Raw genomic sequence first — 17,265 nt, 5'->3', positions numbered from 1 at the left:
ACTTTCATATTGTAATCATTCCTTGCTGAATATCCAGTCTGCCAGGGACTGAGATTGTTATGTGTTAGCTATCGATCAGTGGCCGGGTCACAGCACCTGCACAATGTGTATCAGGCAGACACCAACACTAGTGCATGTGCAATCCTCATGGCTTCTATGGACTGCATCAAAGTTGGGGCGGGGGCTGCAGCCTATCAGCAGGGCAGTAGAGAGCCTGACCGGGCCCAGGTACATATCAGGGGGCATGTTCTAATCTTGGAGGCGTGGCCATGCACAATTAGAATAACATACAGAAAAAAATAGCCCTTTAAGCCCCTCCCTGGCCACACTGCAGCGCAGGACACAGAGGAGCAGCTGTAGCCACTGGGCCCCTCCATCAGACCTGGGCCCCAGGTCATTCGTACCCTACCCCCTCTCTCAGCACCACTGCCTAGAGGTAAAATCCACAACAGTTTTCAATATCTGATCATTCTATGGTGAGCCACAAGCATGGGCGGACTGGCCAACTGAGATGGAGGTATGTCACGAGGCCACGCCCCTGTGATTAGCATCACGCCGATTACTTTTTATTAGAGATGGGCAAACGGGTCACTAAAAAGAGCTGGGATCGAGTGGTCAATCCGTGAAAAGATCCGGAACTTTTAGATGGCTCATCGACTCACTTTGGAAAAAAAGGGGTAATTTGAAAATAAGCATAATTTGTTTTACAATCATTTATTGCCATAAATGATAAAATCAACATTTTTTTTTTACTTTTTTTTTTATAAACAGTGAGCTGAACAAATAAGAACATACATGACCGAGTAAAACACTGTTCGATGGCAGGGTGCAGAATCGTCATCGATGGCCATCCCTAGTCACAGCAGCAGCCTTGTTATTCTTTCTTTCAGCAGCAGCGTACTCCAGAGTTAGTACATCTCAGCTGCCACAGGTGGCAGTGCTGAGCTCGGGCAAATGCATTGTAATGAAAAACGAAACTGAAAGTAAAAGAATGATGGTTCACCTTTCGGGGATCGGCGACACACTCACTCTTTTATGGGATCCGACCAAAAGAACCGCTTCGTTCGCGAACGACCCATCTCTACTTTTTGTATATATTGGCGATTGGCGAACTACTGGCGATCTGTCATGTTCCTAATACTAGAAATATCCCATAGACGGAACCAATGGGACACAGAATGAATTCACAGGCAGAGCCAGTTCTATCCGCTCAGTAGAGTATGCAGGGAGGTGCCAAGCTGGAGTAATGCTCTTCCTGTTCTGCTACCCTACTGCTGTCCGTTGTTGAGTACAAACTATATGGCAGGCAGCAGCTCCATGATCCTCAGCTCCGGCGGACAATCCGCGGGAGGACCTCCGCTCATGGGATGCAGTCACGCAACCCTAGCCACAGCGGGGGAGACAGCAGATATAACCGTGCCTCTTCACAACCCAGCAAGTGTAGAAACCGGGTATAGTTCAATCCCAGAACAGCTCCTAGAAGGGGAAAATAGTCAGTGACTGCCCAATGAGAGGAAGGGGGTAGAGGTTCTCACTCTGATTGTACTCACATATTGTTTTGTGTGTCTGTGTGCTATGGGATTGGGTAAGTGTGTGTGTAAGGGGCACTACATGTGACATAATGTAAATAAGGGGCACTACTGTGTGACATAATGTAAATAAGGGGCACTACTGTGTGACATAATGTAAATAAGTGGCACTACTGTGTGGTATATTATGAATCAGATTCAGTAAAGTGAATAAGACTATGCTAGTGTGTGGCATCATTTGAATTTGGGGGCATTATTGTGTGGCCACACCCAATCCCTGTGAGATCACACTCCTTTATTTCAGTGTGCCATCCCTTTATTAAATATGGGAGGGAGCGTGCAAATTTAGAGTTTAAAGAGGAGGCACCGAACATCCCATCACTGGCCCTGGTCACATGCATAGTCTGTGTCAGGACTCGGTAACCTGTGACACTCAAACTGTTGTGGTTCTACACCTCCCAGCAAGCCCTGCCACAGTTTTGTTATTAGGGCATTTAATTTAAAAGTAATTAGAAGCTTACTACGGGGTATAATGTGAATTGGGCATTACCATGTGTGGCATAATATATTACAGACATTACATTGTGTGACATAATATATCACAGTCATTACAGTGTGGCATAATGTATCACGGGCATTACGTGTGTGGTATAATGTATCACAGACATTACATTGTGTGACATAATATATCACAGTCATTACAGTGTGGCATAATGTCATTGCAGCGTGTGTGGCATAATGTATCACGGGCATTACAGTGTGTGGCATAATGTATCACAGACATTACATTGTGTGACATAATATATCAGTGTCATTACAGTAAGAAGAAGTAGTGAGTCCCCTCCACTGGCGCCAAGAACAAAGAAATATACGTCCCTCCTATTAGGTTTATGATCCTCTTCTCCGAATAGGGGGATATCACTGCATAAATATAAGTAAATACCAAACGCCCCTTTTCATGGGGTTATGATCCTCTTCTCCGCCTCTGTACCACGTTTTAGTATCCAACCAAAGAATCACTGGTCAGTCCTCTCTCAGAATTAAACCTCATGGAATATGAAGACGGTTCCCAAAAAACAAAATTGTGGACATATAGTGTAACACAATTTTATTGTACAATAGACATAAACATAAACAAACACAGTAAGCAGACAAATGGATGCAAATGGCCTATTACCAGTTCTGGTGGAGGTACATGGAATAAATCCAGCCCTCAATCACGCATAAGAACCAAAGGTGAATCCGGATTTCACCAAGTGGCCTTCGAGATGGTCAGGTAAAAGGTCCAGATGCCAGTCCACAGTGCCTTAAGGCCCCCATACACTAGGGCGACTTGTCCTTAGGACAAGTCGCCCCTGACTTCCCCCTGAGCTTCCCCGGCTGCTCCCCGGGGGAGCTTGATTAGATTGGCACTTGATGTGCCATTTTTTACATGTGATAAATCGTCTCGATTTATCACATGTAAAAAACCCGGGGAGCAGGGGGGGGGGGGGGGGGGGGGCTTCAGAGCAGGGCTGCTGGTGGGAGCAGGGGGGGCTGGGGACGCTGCGGGGGACACAGGCGGCACATAGAGACACAGGCGGCACATAGAGCCGGGCAGAGGGAGCCGGGAGCTGTCAGTGCTAGAAAAAAAGCCTATACAATGAATGGGCAGCCTGTGATTGGCTGAGCGCACTCTCAGCCAATTGCTGACTGGCTGAGAGAGCGCTCAGCCAATCACAGGCCGCCCATTCATTGTATGGGCTTTTTTTTTTATTCAGTGCTGACAGCTCCCGGGTCCCCCTGCCCGGCTCTATGCCGCCTGTGTCACCCACAGCTCTATGCCGCCTGTGTCACCGCAGCGTCCCGCTGTGTCACCCCAGCGTCCCGCAGCGTCCCGCTGTGTCACCCCAGCGTCCCGGCTCTATGCCGCCTGTGTCACCCATGGCTCTATGCCGCCTGTGTCACCCCAGCGTCCCGCAGCGTCCCCAGCCGCTGCGTACCCAGCGTCCCGCAGTGTACCCAGCGTCCCGCAGCGTCCCCCGCTCCCTCCACCCCACTAGGTCCCAAGTCGGGTGGTCAGACGTGCAGCAGGTCCGACCACCCGACGCAGATCCGATGCGCACGGGACCGCGCATCGGATCTGAGGGGACATCAAAACTATACGATTTTGGTCCGATTTCGCCCAGATCCGACTGATCTGGCTGAAATCGGACCAAAATCGGCTAGTGTATGGGGGCCTTTAGTCCAATCTGTAGAGTCCAAGCTTCAAGCGCTTTCGACCTCCACTAAGGTCTTTCTCAAGAAGAATGTGCTTAGGTCCAATCCTCATCCGTATATATACCTGGGTGTCCCAATCAGATCTTTTCATTATGAAGACTGACACTCCTTTCCTCCAATCTTAAAGGGCTAGTGGGCTGGGTATGGTTAATACATAATGCCACCGATCTAAATTGAAATTCCGGCCGTAAAACCACGTGTTGTGACCGGAAGTTGAAGTCTGGCGTGTGACCTCACTTCCGATCAGTGGCTCAGTGTACCTCCGGTCAGCGTCCCCAACAAGGCACCGGCTGTATGGTTCCTAGAGGGAACAAGTTCCCCGGACTTCAGTGATGTGTGTCTAGCGCTGCACGCGGTCTGTAGGCATTGCGTTCTGGCGTCACTTCCGGTCTTTGCGTAACCCTTTATTTGTCCGTGGATAACAGAGCACAGTTGTACTTGTGTTCCTTCACATAGTGATTCCGGGCCTGGTCTTTATATAAGATATGTGGGCATCAATATTTGAAGATGGTTTAGGTGCCCAGTGTACAGGATCCCGGATCATTTTCAGTGTTCGATGGATCAATCATTGGTCATTGCCTAATGATTAAAAAATCCCCATAATAAAGGGATGACAACAATTAGTAAAACACATAAAAACAATTAACAACAATATAATTTAAGAACAATATAATAAAAAAATGTCCTTTAAAAAGCATATAAAATCATATAGCAGCAAAAAACATATATAGCAGCAGGAGGAAACTGAAAATTAAAAACCTTGAGTAATACTCATAAAAACCATTTAACCTCAAAGTCACTATTGAGGCCTCCTGGTTTGAGGGTATTATAGTTATAAATACATTTCATCTCCTCTTGTGCTAAAATTGTAGGCAGATTCCTATTTCTGATATTGGCTGATATTTGTTTCATACAGAAAAACCTGACTATTGAATTGGGTGAAGAGTTATGTGTATTTTTAAAATGGTAGGACAGGGAATGGGATTCCAGGCCCTTCTTGATGTTATTCAAATGTTCTCCCAGTCGAACTTTGAAGGGTCTGGAAGTCCTACCAATGTAAAACAGGTGGCAGGAGCACTCAATGGCGTAGATTACGTTCCTACTATTACACGTCATAAATTGCTCAAAGGTATGACTGATGCCATTGATCTCAAATCTCCTATATATTTGGCTACATCTGTCACTCAAAGTGGGTGTCTGTGTCTATAACGCTCTGTTCCTGGACTTTCCTCTTAATGTGTGATTGCCTTCATCTGTGCTGAACACCTTTCTAAGAAATTAACCTGTTTAAAACAGGTGATGGCAATCATACATTAAGGGGAAGTCTAGAAACAGAGCATTGTGTCCCTCCTGGAGAGGGTCATGTTGGGAGGTATGTGACAGAGAACCAGCCCAGTGAGCCCACAGACAGTGCCAGACACCCACTGCCTTCCCATGTTGCCCAGCACTGCTACTCCACAGCCACCTCCCCCCCCCCGCGCACCCCCCCCCTCCCGCGATTCGCTGCAAAAACACCCGCTCCCCCGCGACCCCCCCTACCGCGATTCGCGGAAAAAACACCCCCCCCGCGACCCCCCCTCCCGCGATTCGCTGCAAAAAGAACCCCCCCGCGACCCCCCCTTGCACGATTTGCGGCACCCCCCCTGCGACCCCCCTCCCGCGATTCGCGGCACCCCCCCCCCCGCAATTCGCAGCAGCCCCAGGATTAAATGGCACATGCAAAACACTGACACGGCTATGGTCGACAATGAAAAAGGTTGACATGAGTTTTTGAAGATTTATTTTTAATTTTTTTAATTTTTTCATACTCATTGTCATGTGTCGACATGGACACCAATGAAGTGGCACACTTATGTCAACATTTACATGTGTTGACCTTTCTGTGATGATTTTTTCTTGTGGCGATTCGCGTCACACCCCCCCGCAACCCCCCCTCCCGCCATTCGCGGCACCCCCCGTGACCCCCCACCTCCCGCAATTCGCGGCAACCCCCCACCGGAACCCCTGTGAACCCCGCCCTCCCGCGATTCGCGGCACCCAACCCCGCGACCCCCCCCTCCCGCAATTCGCGGCAGCTCCAGAATTAAATTGCACATGGAAAACACTGACATGGCTATGGTCGACAATGAAAAAGGTTGACATGAGTTTTTGAAGTTTTTTTTATCATTTTTTTCATATTCATTCTCATGTGTCGACATGGACACCAATGAAGTGCCACACTTATGTCAACATTTACATGTGTTGACCTTTCTGTGTTGATTTTTTCTTGTGGCGATTTGCGTCACACACCCCCCCCCACAACCCCCACTCCCGCGATTCACGGCACACACACACACCTCCCCCGCGATTCTCGGCACCCCACCCCGTGACCCCCCCTCCCGTGATTCATGGCACACCCCCGCGACCCCCCCCTCCCATGATACGCCGCAACCCCCGCCCCGTAACCCCCCCTCCCGCGATTCGCGGCACCCACCCCCGCGACCCCCCCTCCCGCAATTCGCGGCACCCCCCACGATTCGCGGCAGCTCCAGAATTAAATTGCACATGGAAAACACTGACATGGCTATGAATTTTTCTTGTGGCGATTCGCGTCACACCCCCCCCGCAACTCCCGCGATTCGCGGCACCCCCCGTGACCCCCCACCTCCCGCAATTCGCGGCAACCCCCCACCGGAACCCCTGTGAACCCCGCCCTCCCGCGATTCGCGGCACCCAACCCCGCGACCCCCCCCTCCCGCAATTCGCGGCAGCTCCAGAATTAAATTGCACATGGAAAACACTGACATGGCTATGGTCGACAATGGAAAAGGTTGACATGAGTTTTTGAAGTTTTTTTTTTCATTTTTTGAATGTTTTCATATTCATTCTCATGTGTCGACATGGACACCAATGAAGTGCCACACTTATGTCAACATTTACATGTGTTGACCTTTCTGTGTTGATTTTTTCTTGTGGCGATTCGCGTCACCCCCCCCCACCCCCCCGCAACCCCCACTCCCGCGATTCACGGCACACAAAACCCCCCCGCGATTCTCGGCACCCCACCCCGTGACCCCCCCTCCCGTGATTCACGGCACACCCCCCGCGACCCCCCCTACCATGATTCGCCGCAACCCCCGCCCCCGTAACCCCCCTCCCGCGATTTGCGGCAACCCACCCCGCGACCCCCCTCCCGCGATTCTCTGCAATCCCTCCCCTCCCACGATTCGCAGCATCCACCCCCCCACAACCCCCCCTCCTGCAATTCGCGGCACCCCCCGCGACCCCCCCTCCTGCAATTCGCGGCACCCTCCGCGACCCCCCCTCCCGCGATTCGCGGACACCTAAGTTGCAATACAGGGCATCTTTCATACAATTCTAACCATATTTCTCATATACAAACGTTCACAAATTAAGGGGGCGCAGCCCCTTACGACGGTGTGAAGAGCGCCCGTAGGGCGCGATGAATCACCTAGTTTTTCATATTTGGTCATGCCATTGTTTTTGTTGGTCTTGCATCCAATGCACCCACCACATCTGTGGAAACCTTTGGTGCCAATAGTCCCTTTCAGTTTAATAGAAATCAGTGCACTTCGTACAACTTTAGTCCTGATAGTTGGTGCTTTTCTATATACAAATTTGGGGTGTATTGGGACGTGAGTCCCTAAAATAGGGTCTTTCTTCAAGATGTTCCAATTTTTTTTGAAAGCCTTCTCAATTGATTTATGTTGGACATTAAAACCTGTAATAAATACCCATTTGAAGTCGTGATTTGTGGGTATTTCTTTTGTGTTATTACTCAAAAGGTCATTGCGCTTGATCTGATCAGTGATCTCAATTTTTTCTGTAATAAAATCAGAATCGTACCCACTCTTAATAAATCTTTGAGCCATATTGGTTGCTTGCTCCTTATAGATAGTGTCATCTGTGCAGTTTATTTTTAATCATTTAACCCCTTCACGACATATGACGTATATATACGTCATATGTCGGTTGCGGGGGAATCAAGCCAGCTCACGGAGTGAGCTGGCTTGAAAGAGAGCAGGTAATGGCTGTATATTACAGCCAGGTCCCTGCTCTCACGGCCACGAGCGGCGAGTTCGCCGATCGTGGCCGTTTAACCCTTTAAGCACCGCGGGCAAAGCGCCCGCAGTGCTTAAATAGCTGATCGGAGGGGGGGCGCCCCCCTCCGGCGCCGATCGGGGCCCCCCGCAGCGAGATCGGAGGGTGCCGATCGGTTGCCATGGTAGCCAGGGGTCTAATGTAGACCCCTGTGCTGGCCGTGTATGCATACCTATTACATCCTGCCTCAGGCAGGATGTAATAGGAAGTGCATAAAATCACTACGTTCAGCCATAGAGCTCTATGGCTGAACCTAGTACAGGCGATCGCGCCCCCTAGTGGTCAAGTACACTAGGGGGCCTTGTAGTAAAAGTAAAAAAAAAAAAAAAAGTTTAAAAATAAAAAAAAATAAAAAAATATTAAAAGTTCAAATCACCCCCCTTTCCCCATTTCCCAAATAAAAATAAATAAAAAATAAAAAAATAAACATATTTGGTATCGCCGCGTTCCTAAAAGTCCGATCTATTAAAATATAACATTAGTTATCCCGCACGGTTAAAGGCGTAAACGGAAAATAATCCCCAACGCCAAAACTACGTTTTTTGGTCGCATCGCCTACCCAAAAAAAAATAGCTAAAAGAGATCAGAAAGTCGCCCATATCCCATAATGGTATTAATTAAAAAGTACACTTCAGCCCGCAAAAAATGAGCCCTCACCCAGGTCCGTAGGTGGAAAAATAAAAAAGTTATAAGCCGCAGAACATGGCGACGAGACGCAAATTCGAAAAACCGTAACATATTCTATTTTTTTTTTTAGTCGTAAAACGTAACGAAAACTATATAAGTTTGGTATCACCGGAATCGTAACGACCCATAGAATAAAGATAACCCATCATTTTAAACGAACTATGAACTCCAAAAAAACCGTAACCAGCGCAAAATTGTGGAATGGCGTTTTTTTTTTTTTTTACCCCACATTGAATTAATTCCTGATTCCCCAGAATATTATACGGTATAGTAAATGGTACCATTACAAAGTACAACTTGTCCCGCAAAAAAAAAGCCCTCATGTGTCTATATAGCCGGAAAATTAAAAAGGTTACGCTTATTTGAACGCAAGGAGGAAAAAAAAAAAAAAATTACCTTAAAAGGCAATGTCGTGAAGGGGTTAAACTGACCAGCAGGTATGGCATTAAGCCATTGGGAATGATGACAGCTGTCGTGTGAAATATAGGCTAAGCAGTCGTGGGCTTAGTAAAAGTTTTTGTTTTTAAAAGGCCATCTTCAATAAAAACAGTGATGTCTAAAAAGTCTACCGTATTTTTGCTAACATTAAAAGTGAGTTCTATATTACGTCCATTGGTATTTAAATACTGACAGAAGGAGTCAAGTTCAGATTCGCTGCCATTCCAAAAAAAGATAATGTCATCAATATAACGTTTCCAGGACACCAGATTCGCCCCATAAGGATTGTTAGTCCAATTAAAGGCCCTTATTCTGGTTGGTGCGGTTATGTCCGCGCGCGGTCGGTCTGCCGATGTTTAGTGTCTGCGCATGTGCAGAGGCGTCTCTGCGCATGTGCGAACGGGACGCACGTCCAAATTCCGCATGAAATGTGTACACTACGAACAGGGGGTGGAGAGGGGCGTGAAGGGCTGTTTGGGCTCATTACCATATGTTTACACCCCGCGTTTCATGGGCGTTCCCATGAAAACGCTGGGCATACGTATGGTAATGCGGTCGTGACGCACGTGTAGGGGGCAGACATATGACATTGCCAGATGTCAGCTGTCCGCACAGATCCCTGCTTTTGCACGGAGAAATGCCCGTGTGGTCTGAGGTTGCGGGAGCAGTCTGACCACCATCTGCGACCATCGAATGATGGGGGAGGTTCCCTGAGATGGAGGAGGTGTATTCATGAGAAATACACTTGCGGTCCGTTCGGATAGCTTCTTACCGCATTCGGACGGAGTGAGCGATCCGTACGAAAGGCGGGGTTTAGGACGCACGGTCCTGCCCGCATATTCGGCTCCATCCGCACAGACCAGAATAAGGCCCAAAATCACGCTCCCAAAACCCCATAAAAATATTCGCGTAGCTTGGTGCGAATCTGGTGCCCATGGCAGTCCCTGTTTTCTGAAGATAAAAACAGTCCTGGAATAAAAAGTAATTATTATTTAAAATAAAACTGACTCCTTCCGATAATTTTTTTTGTAAATCTTGATTTAGGTCACTGGTTTGTAAATATTCGTTGATAGCATGTATCCCATCTTGATGTTCTATGACGGTATACAGAGACTTAACATCAGCAGTGACCATTATCGTCTCCTCTGTGACTCTTATTGTGGGTAGGATATTTAAAAGAGTTTTGGTATCTTTTAAGTGGGACTGATTATTTAAAACCAACGGTTGTAGGTGGAAATCTATATATTCTGATAAATTAGCTGTTAAAGAGTTTGTGCCCGACACTATAGGTCGTCTCGGTGGATGTGAGATACTCTTATGTACCTTGGGCAATAGATAAATGACGGGAATGGATGGTTCCATATTTAAAATAAATTTATAGGTATTTTCATCCAATGTCCCCTTTTGTTTGAATATATCTAGCAAGGTCCCTAATTTCTTTAACATATTATCAGTGGGATCTCCCCTTAATTTGTGGTAAGTGGTTTTGTTATCCACTTGTGTGAGTACTTCATTAATATACCAGGATTTGTCCATCAGGACAATACCACCACCTTAATCTGCTGGTTTTAGAATAATATTTTCATTTTCTTTCAGGGCTTTTAATGCATCCTTTCAATCCTTTTAATGTCGTCTTGTACCATGTTACTAAAGGTTGCGATGAAATTACCTTTAACGTGAGAGGGAAAAAAGACTGATTTAGGTTTGAACCTGTTTATGGGTTCATAAGAAGAGAAGAGAAAAAAGAGTGTCATTTTGTGGGTGCACCACAGGAAATAAGTAAAATATAACTTTTTTTAGTATTATTTAAAAGGCTGCGATGGTGATTAAAAAAAAAACAAGCATAACATACAGAGGTGGGGTAACACACTTTTTAAAACAAAGGTGGCAGGCAGGTGTGACTGTATACTGTTTATTGTAACGTGTGGTGATTGTACAGTGTGTGGCTGCCCCTGTTCGTGCAGTGGATCTACAATTTCCACCTGCTATCAGAACTTGTGGGGTGCTGTGAGGAGCTGGGTCAGCAGACCTCTAGTGGCTCCACATCTTTGTCAGGAGTTCACACATCTCAATGTACCATATCTGACTTTCAAAATCTGAGGTGCTGTATATATAACCAGACACACACACCTAACAGCTTGGGTCTGATAATGGGGTGTCTCATCTGTCAATATAGCAGAGAGACCTCAACCCCAGGAGACCCGGTGGTGTGGCAGAATGATAAGCCAGCTGTTGGTGTGGATTCTAGGGTGGGGTGTGTCCCTGTCCATGGACCAGGGGAAACACAGCCACCACTGATAGCTCCCAATTAAGGGGTGTCAGTGAGAGTGAGAACTCCCAAGGTGGGGTGTTCTCACTGCGGTACAGGTGTGAGTTGTAGCCCTTACAATGGCTTCCAAGACAGCACACTGCGGTACAAAATCAAAATACATTTGTAAAGAAAATAACAAAACAGCACAACTGCCTGCGCACCGCTAGCCGGCACGCGCTTTGCAGTTTAGCTTCTTCCGGACCAGAAGAAGCTAAACTGCGATCCCAAGTGGTACAGCCGTTAGGTGTCTGTGTCTGGTTATATATACAGCACCTCAGATTTTGAAAGTCAGATACGGTACATTGAGATGTGTGAACTCCTGACAAAGATGTGGAGCCACTAGAGGTCTGCTGACCCAGCTCCTCACAGCACCCCACAAGTTCTGATAGCAGGTGGAAATTGTAGATCCACTGCACTAGGGGGGGCAGCCACACACTGTACAATCACCCCACGTTACAATAAACAGTATACAGTCACACCTGCCTGCCACCTTTGTTTTAAAAAGTGTGTTACCCCACCTCTGTATGTTATGCTTGTTTTTTTTTTAATCACCATCGCAGCCTTTTAAATAATACTAATAAAAGTTATATTTTACTTATTTCCTGTGGTGCACCCACAAAAGGACACTCTTTTTTCTCTTCTCTTCTTATGCTCTCAATTTAAGTGTCCAGAGGTAGCACACCCCTGCCCATACAGGTGAACATAGAAATACTATTTCAGGGGTCCATCTAAATTTAGTCTTGTGCGACTGACCAAAACCCTCCCGTTTTCCTGTTTATGGGTTCAACTGGTAATTCCTCAGACATGGGATTTGCAGGTTCTAATTCTTTTTGTAAAAAGAACTTCTTAATACATAATTTGCGTACGTATTTGTGTATATCGACAAATGTCGCAAATGTATTAATATTATTAATAGGGGCATATTTAAGACCCTTCTCTTAGACCATTCTTTCTATAAGGTCTAAGACATGGGAACTGATATTAAAGATTTTTATCTGTCCCCTCTGATCAGGAGACTCAGTTTGGCCCTCAGATTGAATAGTCTGGGGCTCTAAGACTTTCTGTTTCCTCCTTTTGTTCTTTTTGTTTTTCTTTTTTATTATTGGTGGTCTCTTTTTCCCCGCTCTCTTCCCCCTGCTAGTTCTCGTTCTGCTTGTCTGAATTATCTCCAAGATTGTCTTCTGTCTCCTTTGTCTAAAAAATGAACCCGATTCTGATCTTTCATTAAGGGTTGGAATCGATTCCTAAAATGCAAAGGAGAAAAAACTGGACTTTTTTCCTTCTTTTCATATGTGTCGCCTCCTCTTTCTCTATTTTCGTATCTTGTAGAAGAGCGCGATCGGGTGAATTCCCTATCATGGTCCGGAGAATTATGGCGCCATGTGTCCCTTCTGGGTTCTTCTCTTTGGTTCCTAAATCTCTTATGAATTCTATAAAGAGATTGTGGTTTGGGATTATCATATTGATTATGTCTGTATGAATTAGATCTCTCTTTATAATATTTTTGTGGGGATCTCGATCTTCTAATTCTATAGTCTTGTTGATTTTTGGGGACATATCTCCTTCATTTTTTTGGTGATCTATTGATTTGTTTATTGCCTGATCTGGTTTTGTGAATTGTACATTCAGGATCCATTGGTTTAGGGCACTCTTCCTCTATTTCTGGGTCCATATTAGCCTCTCTTTTATCCCTCATTACAGTGTGTCATAATGTATCACAGTCATTACAGTGTGGCATAATGTCATTGCAGCGTGTGTGGCATAATGTATCACGGGCATTGCAGTGTGTGGCATAATTTATCACGGGCATTGCAACAATATAACTGTATTAATTAAGCGCATTATTGTTTTTCTATGAAACATTTATTTAATTTTCATTAAATGACCTTCAAGCTTATACGTCTTGCTGCATAACCGCATGTTTGGTCTATAAGCGTGTCCCCCTCTGTATTCACTGCTATGCTCTCTGTCAGCTTTCCATGCTCAGTTCATGTAGGTATTTTACCTTTTAGTTCCAATATATAAGTAACATATGTCACTGTTACTGAAACGGTTTGTTAAGTTCAATAACAGGCAATATAGAATGGTTTAGGTCAAGTGGATGTGAAAGCTGAATTATATAATAAAGGAGCTGAAACTAGAAAACATAGTTTAGCCAGAGCTGTCAGGTACTGGAGACTGGTGCCACTAATCACTAAACAATAGTCATTCTGACGAGCCAAGCTACATTGGGGTTATGTAAAGAATATGTCTGAGGGAGAAATTGCTGTCATATGTCAGATTGCTGTTGTCAGAATGTGTAACTGGAGGCTACACACAGCAAAGCCAGCGATTTGCTATTTTGAGATCTTAACCAAGTCATAGCATTGCATCTTATTAATTCATCAAAAATACAGTTTTAACCAAAGTTGTCACTAGAATTGCAGCCTATTCACTTACTAGGAACCAGCGACATCACTGAGAATGCAACCTATCCAGTCACTAGGAACCAGCGACATCACTGAGGATGCAGCCTATTCACTCACTAGGAACCAGTGACATCACTGAGAATGCAGACTATCCAGTCACTATGAACCAGTGACATCACTGGAAATGCAGCTATCCAGTCACTAGGAACCAGTGACATCACTGAGAATGCAGCCTATTCAGTCACTAGGAACCAGTGACATCACTGGAAAAGCAGCTATCCAGTCACTAGGAACCAGTGACATCACTGAGAATGCAGCTTATTCACTCACTAGGAACCAGTGACATCACTGGAAATGCAGCTATCCAGTCACTAGGAACCAGTGACATCACTTAAAGTGCAGCCTATCCAGTCCTAGGGGCCAGTGACATCACTTAGAATGCAGCCTATTCACTCACTAGGAACCAGTGACATCACTGAGAGTGCAGCCTATCTAGTTATTAGAGGCCAGTGACATCACTGAGAATGCAGCCTATTCAGTTATTAGGAACCAGCGACATCACTGAGATTGCAGACTATCCAGTCACTAGGAACCAGTGACATCACTGGAAATGCAGCTATCCAGTCACTAGGAACCAGTGACATCACTAAGAGTGCAGCCTATCCAGTCCTAGGGGCCAGTGACATCACTGAGAATGCAGCCTATTCACTCACTAGGAACCAGTGACATCACTGGGAGTGCAGCCTATCCAGTTATTAGAGGCCAGTGACATCACTGAGAATACAGCCTATTCACTCACTAGGAGCCAGTGACATCACTGGGAATGCAGCCTATCCAGTCACTAGGAACCAGTGACATCACTGAGAAACAGTCTATTCACTCACTAGGAACCAATGACATCACTGAGAATGCAGCCTATCCAGTCATTAGGGGCCAGGGACATCACTGAGAATGCAACCTATTCACTCACTAGGAACCAGTGACATCACTGACAGTGCAGCCTATCCATCCACTAGGAACCAGTGCCATCACTGAGAATGCAGCTTATTTACTCACTAGGAACCAGTGACATCACTGACAGTGCAGCCTATCCATCCACTAGGAACCAGTGCCATCACTGAGAATGCAGCTTATTCACTCACTAGGAACCAGTGACATCACTGTGAATGCATCCTATCCATCCACTAGGACCAGTGACATCACTGAGAGTGCAGCCTATCCATTCACTAGGAACCAGTGACATCACTGAGAGTGCATCCTATCCAGTCACTAGGAACCAGTGACATCACTGAGAGTGCAGCCTATCCAGTCCTAGGGGCCAGTGACATCACTAAGAATGCAGCCTATTCACTCACTAGGAACCAGTGACATCACTGGGAGTGCAGCCTATCCAGTTATTAGAGGCCAGTGACATCACTGAGAATACAGCCTATTCACTCACTAGGAGCCAGTGACATCACTGGGAATGCAGCCTATCCAGTCACTAGGAACCAGTGACATCACTGAGAAACAGTCTATTCACTCACTAGGAACCAATGACATCACTGAGAATGCAGCCTATCCAGTCATTAGGGGCCAGGGACATCACTGAGAATGCAACCTATTCACTCACTAGGAACCAGTGACATCACTGACAGTGCAGCCTATCCATCCACTAGGAACCAGTGCCATCACTGAGAATGCAGCTTATTCACTCACTAGGAACCAGTGACATCACTGTGAATGCATCCTATACAGCCACTAGGAACCAGTGACATCACTGAGAATACAGCCTATTCATCCACTAGGAACCAGTGACATTACTGAGAATGCAGCCTATTCACTCACTAGGAACCAATGACATCACTGGAAAAGCAGCTATCCAGTCACTAGGAACCAGTGACATCACTGAGAATGCAGCCTATTCACTCAAAAGGAACCAGTGACATCACTGAGAATGCAGCCTATCCATCCACTAGAAACCAGTGACATCACTGAGAATGCAGCCTATCCATCCACTTGGAACCAGTGACATCACTGAGAGTGCAGCCTATCCATCCACTAGGAACCAGTGCCATCACTGAGAATGCTGCCTATTTACTCACTAGGAACCAGCGACATCACTGGAAAAGCAGCTATCCAGTCACTAGGAACCAGTGACATCACTGAGAATGCAGCCTATTCACTCAATAGGAACCAGTGACATCACTGAGAATTCAGCCTATCCATCCACTAGGAACCAGTGACATCACTGAGAATGCAGCCTATCCATCCACTAGGAACCAGTGATATCACTGAGAATGCAGCCTATCCATCCACTAGGAACCAGTGACATTACTGAGAATGCAGCCTATCCAGTCACTAGGAACCAGTGACATCACTGGAAATGCAGATATCCAGTCATTAAGCACCAATGACATCACTGAGGATGCAGCCTATTCACTCACTAGGAACCAGTGACATCACTGAGAATGCAGCCTATCCAGTCGTTAGTAATCAGTGACATTACTAAGAATGCAGTCTATCATCCACTAGGAACCAGTGAGATCACTGAGAATGCAGCCTATCCATCCACTAGAAACCAGTGACATTACTGAGAATGCAGCCTATTCACTCACTAGGAACCAGTGACATCACTGAGAGTGCAGCCTATCCAGTCATTAAGCACCAATGACATCACTGAGGATGCAGCCTATTCACTCACTAGGAACCAGTGACATCACTGAGAATGCAGCGTATCCAGTCATTAGTAATCAGTGACATTACTAAGAATGCAGTCTATCATCCACTAGGAACCAGTGAGATCACTGAGAATGCAGCATATCCAGTCATTAGGCACCAGTGACATCACTGAGGATTCAGCCTATTCACTCACTAGGAGCCAGTGACATCACTGAGAATGCAGCCTATCATCCACTAGGAACCAGTGACATCACTGAGAATGCAGCATACTGTATCATCCACTAGGAACCAGAGCCACGCTGCAGGCTTAATGGCTCACTGGGCTTGCCACAGGTTCTACTCTCTCTCTATGGGGGTCGTGGACCCTCACGAGTGAATAGCCCCTGTTGGTCGGGAACCCTACTGTCAAATTGTCATGACTAATATAATAATATAACTTGAATTCAAGGAGCCTGCAAACCCCACAAGGGACACATTTTTTAAGGAGGTTGGAGGAAGAGCTTGGAGCTCCGTCATTCTAAATAAATCATACGATAGGGGGTAAATGTACCAATGCTTCTAAAAATGAAAATGTGCATACCCAGTAAGTCTGTAAACATTGAGGACCTGCTGGGATTCCAGCATCGCCAAGTTCTTACACACTTGCTGACGCCATGCACTTTGAGCTAGGACCGACAAAGGATATCACTGACGATGCTTGGGTTAGCTCTTCATCAGCGACATCAGTGTACACACTGGATGACATTTAAATTATCATCCAATGAATACGGACCTTTAGCTTATGTTATTACAAATATAATTGATAGTAGACCAACATGCCAGTGTAAAAAAAAAGGAGCGGTCTCACTGGGAAGGGGTGTGACCACACAAA

At 46.0% G+C, this 17,265-nt stretch overlaps 1 long non-coding RNA gene across 2 annotated transcripts in view; it reads right to left on the bottom strand.

The window, feature by feature from the left end:
• Window positions 1–3,335: 3,335 nt before the first annotated feature.
• Window positions 3,336–17,265, bottom strand: part of LOC146049836 (uncharacterized) — a 97,122-nt gene continuing 83,192 nt past the window's right edge. For both annotated transcript variants that reach the window (XR_014466216.1, XR_014466215.1), the window contains exon 5: window positions 3,336–4,367. This is a non-coding gene — a long non-coding RNA (uncharacterized LOC146049836). The remainder of the gene's footprint in view (window positions 4,368–17,265) is intronic.

This window comes from Crinia signifera, chromosome 12 (assembly GCF_055691185.1).
Source record: "Crinia signifera chromosome 12, ASM5569118v1, whole genome shotgun sequence".
NCBI classification, from domain to species: domain Eukaryota; kingdom Metazoa; phylum Chordata; class Amphibia; order Anura; family Myobatrachidae; genus Crinia; species Crinia signifera.
The sequence above is the reverse complement of the archived record's forward strand: the minus strand, read 5'-3'. Positions and strand labels throughout refer to the sequence as shown.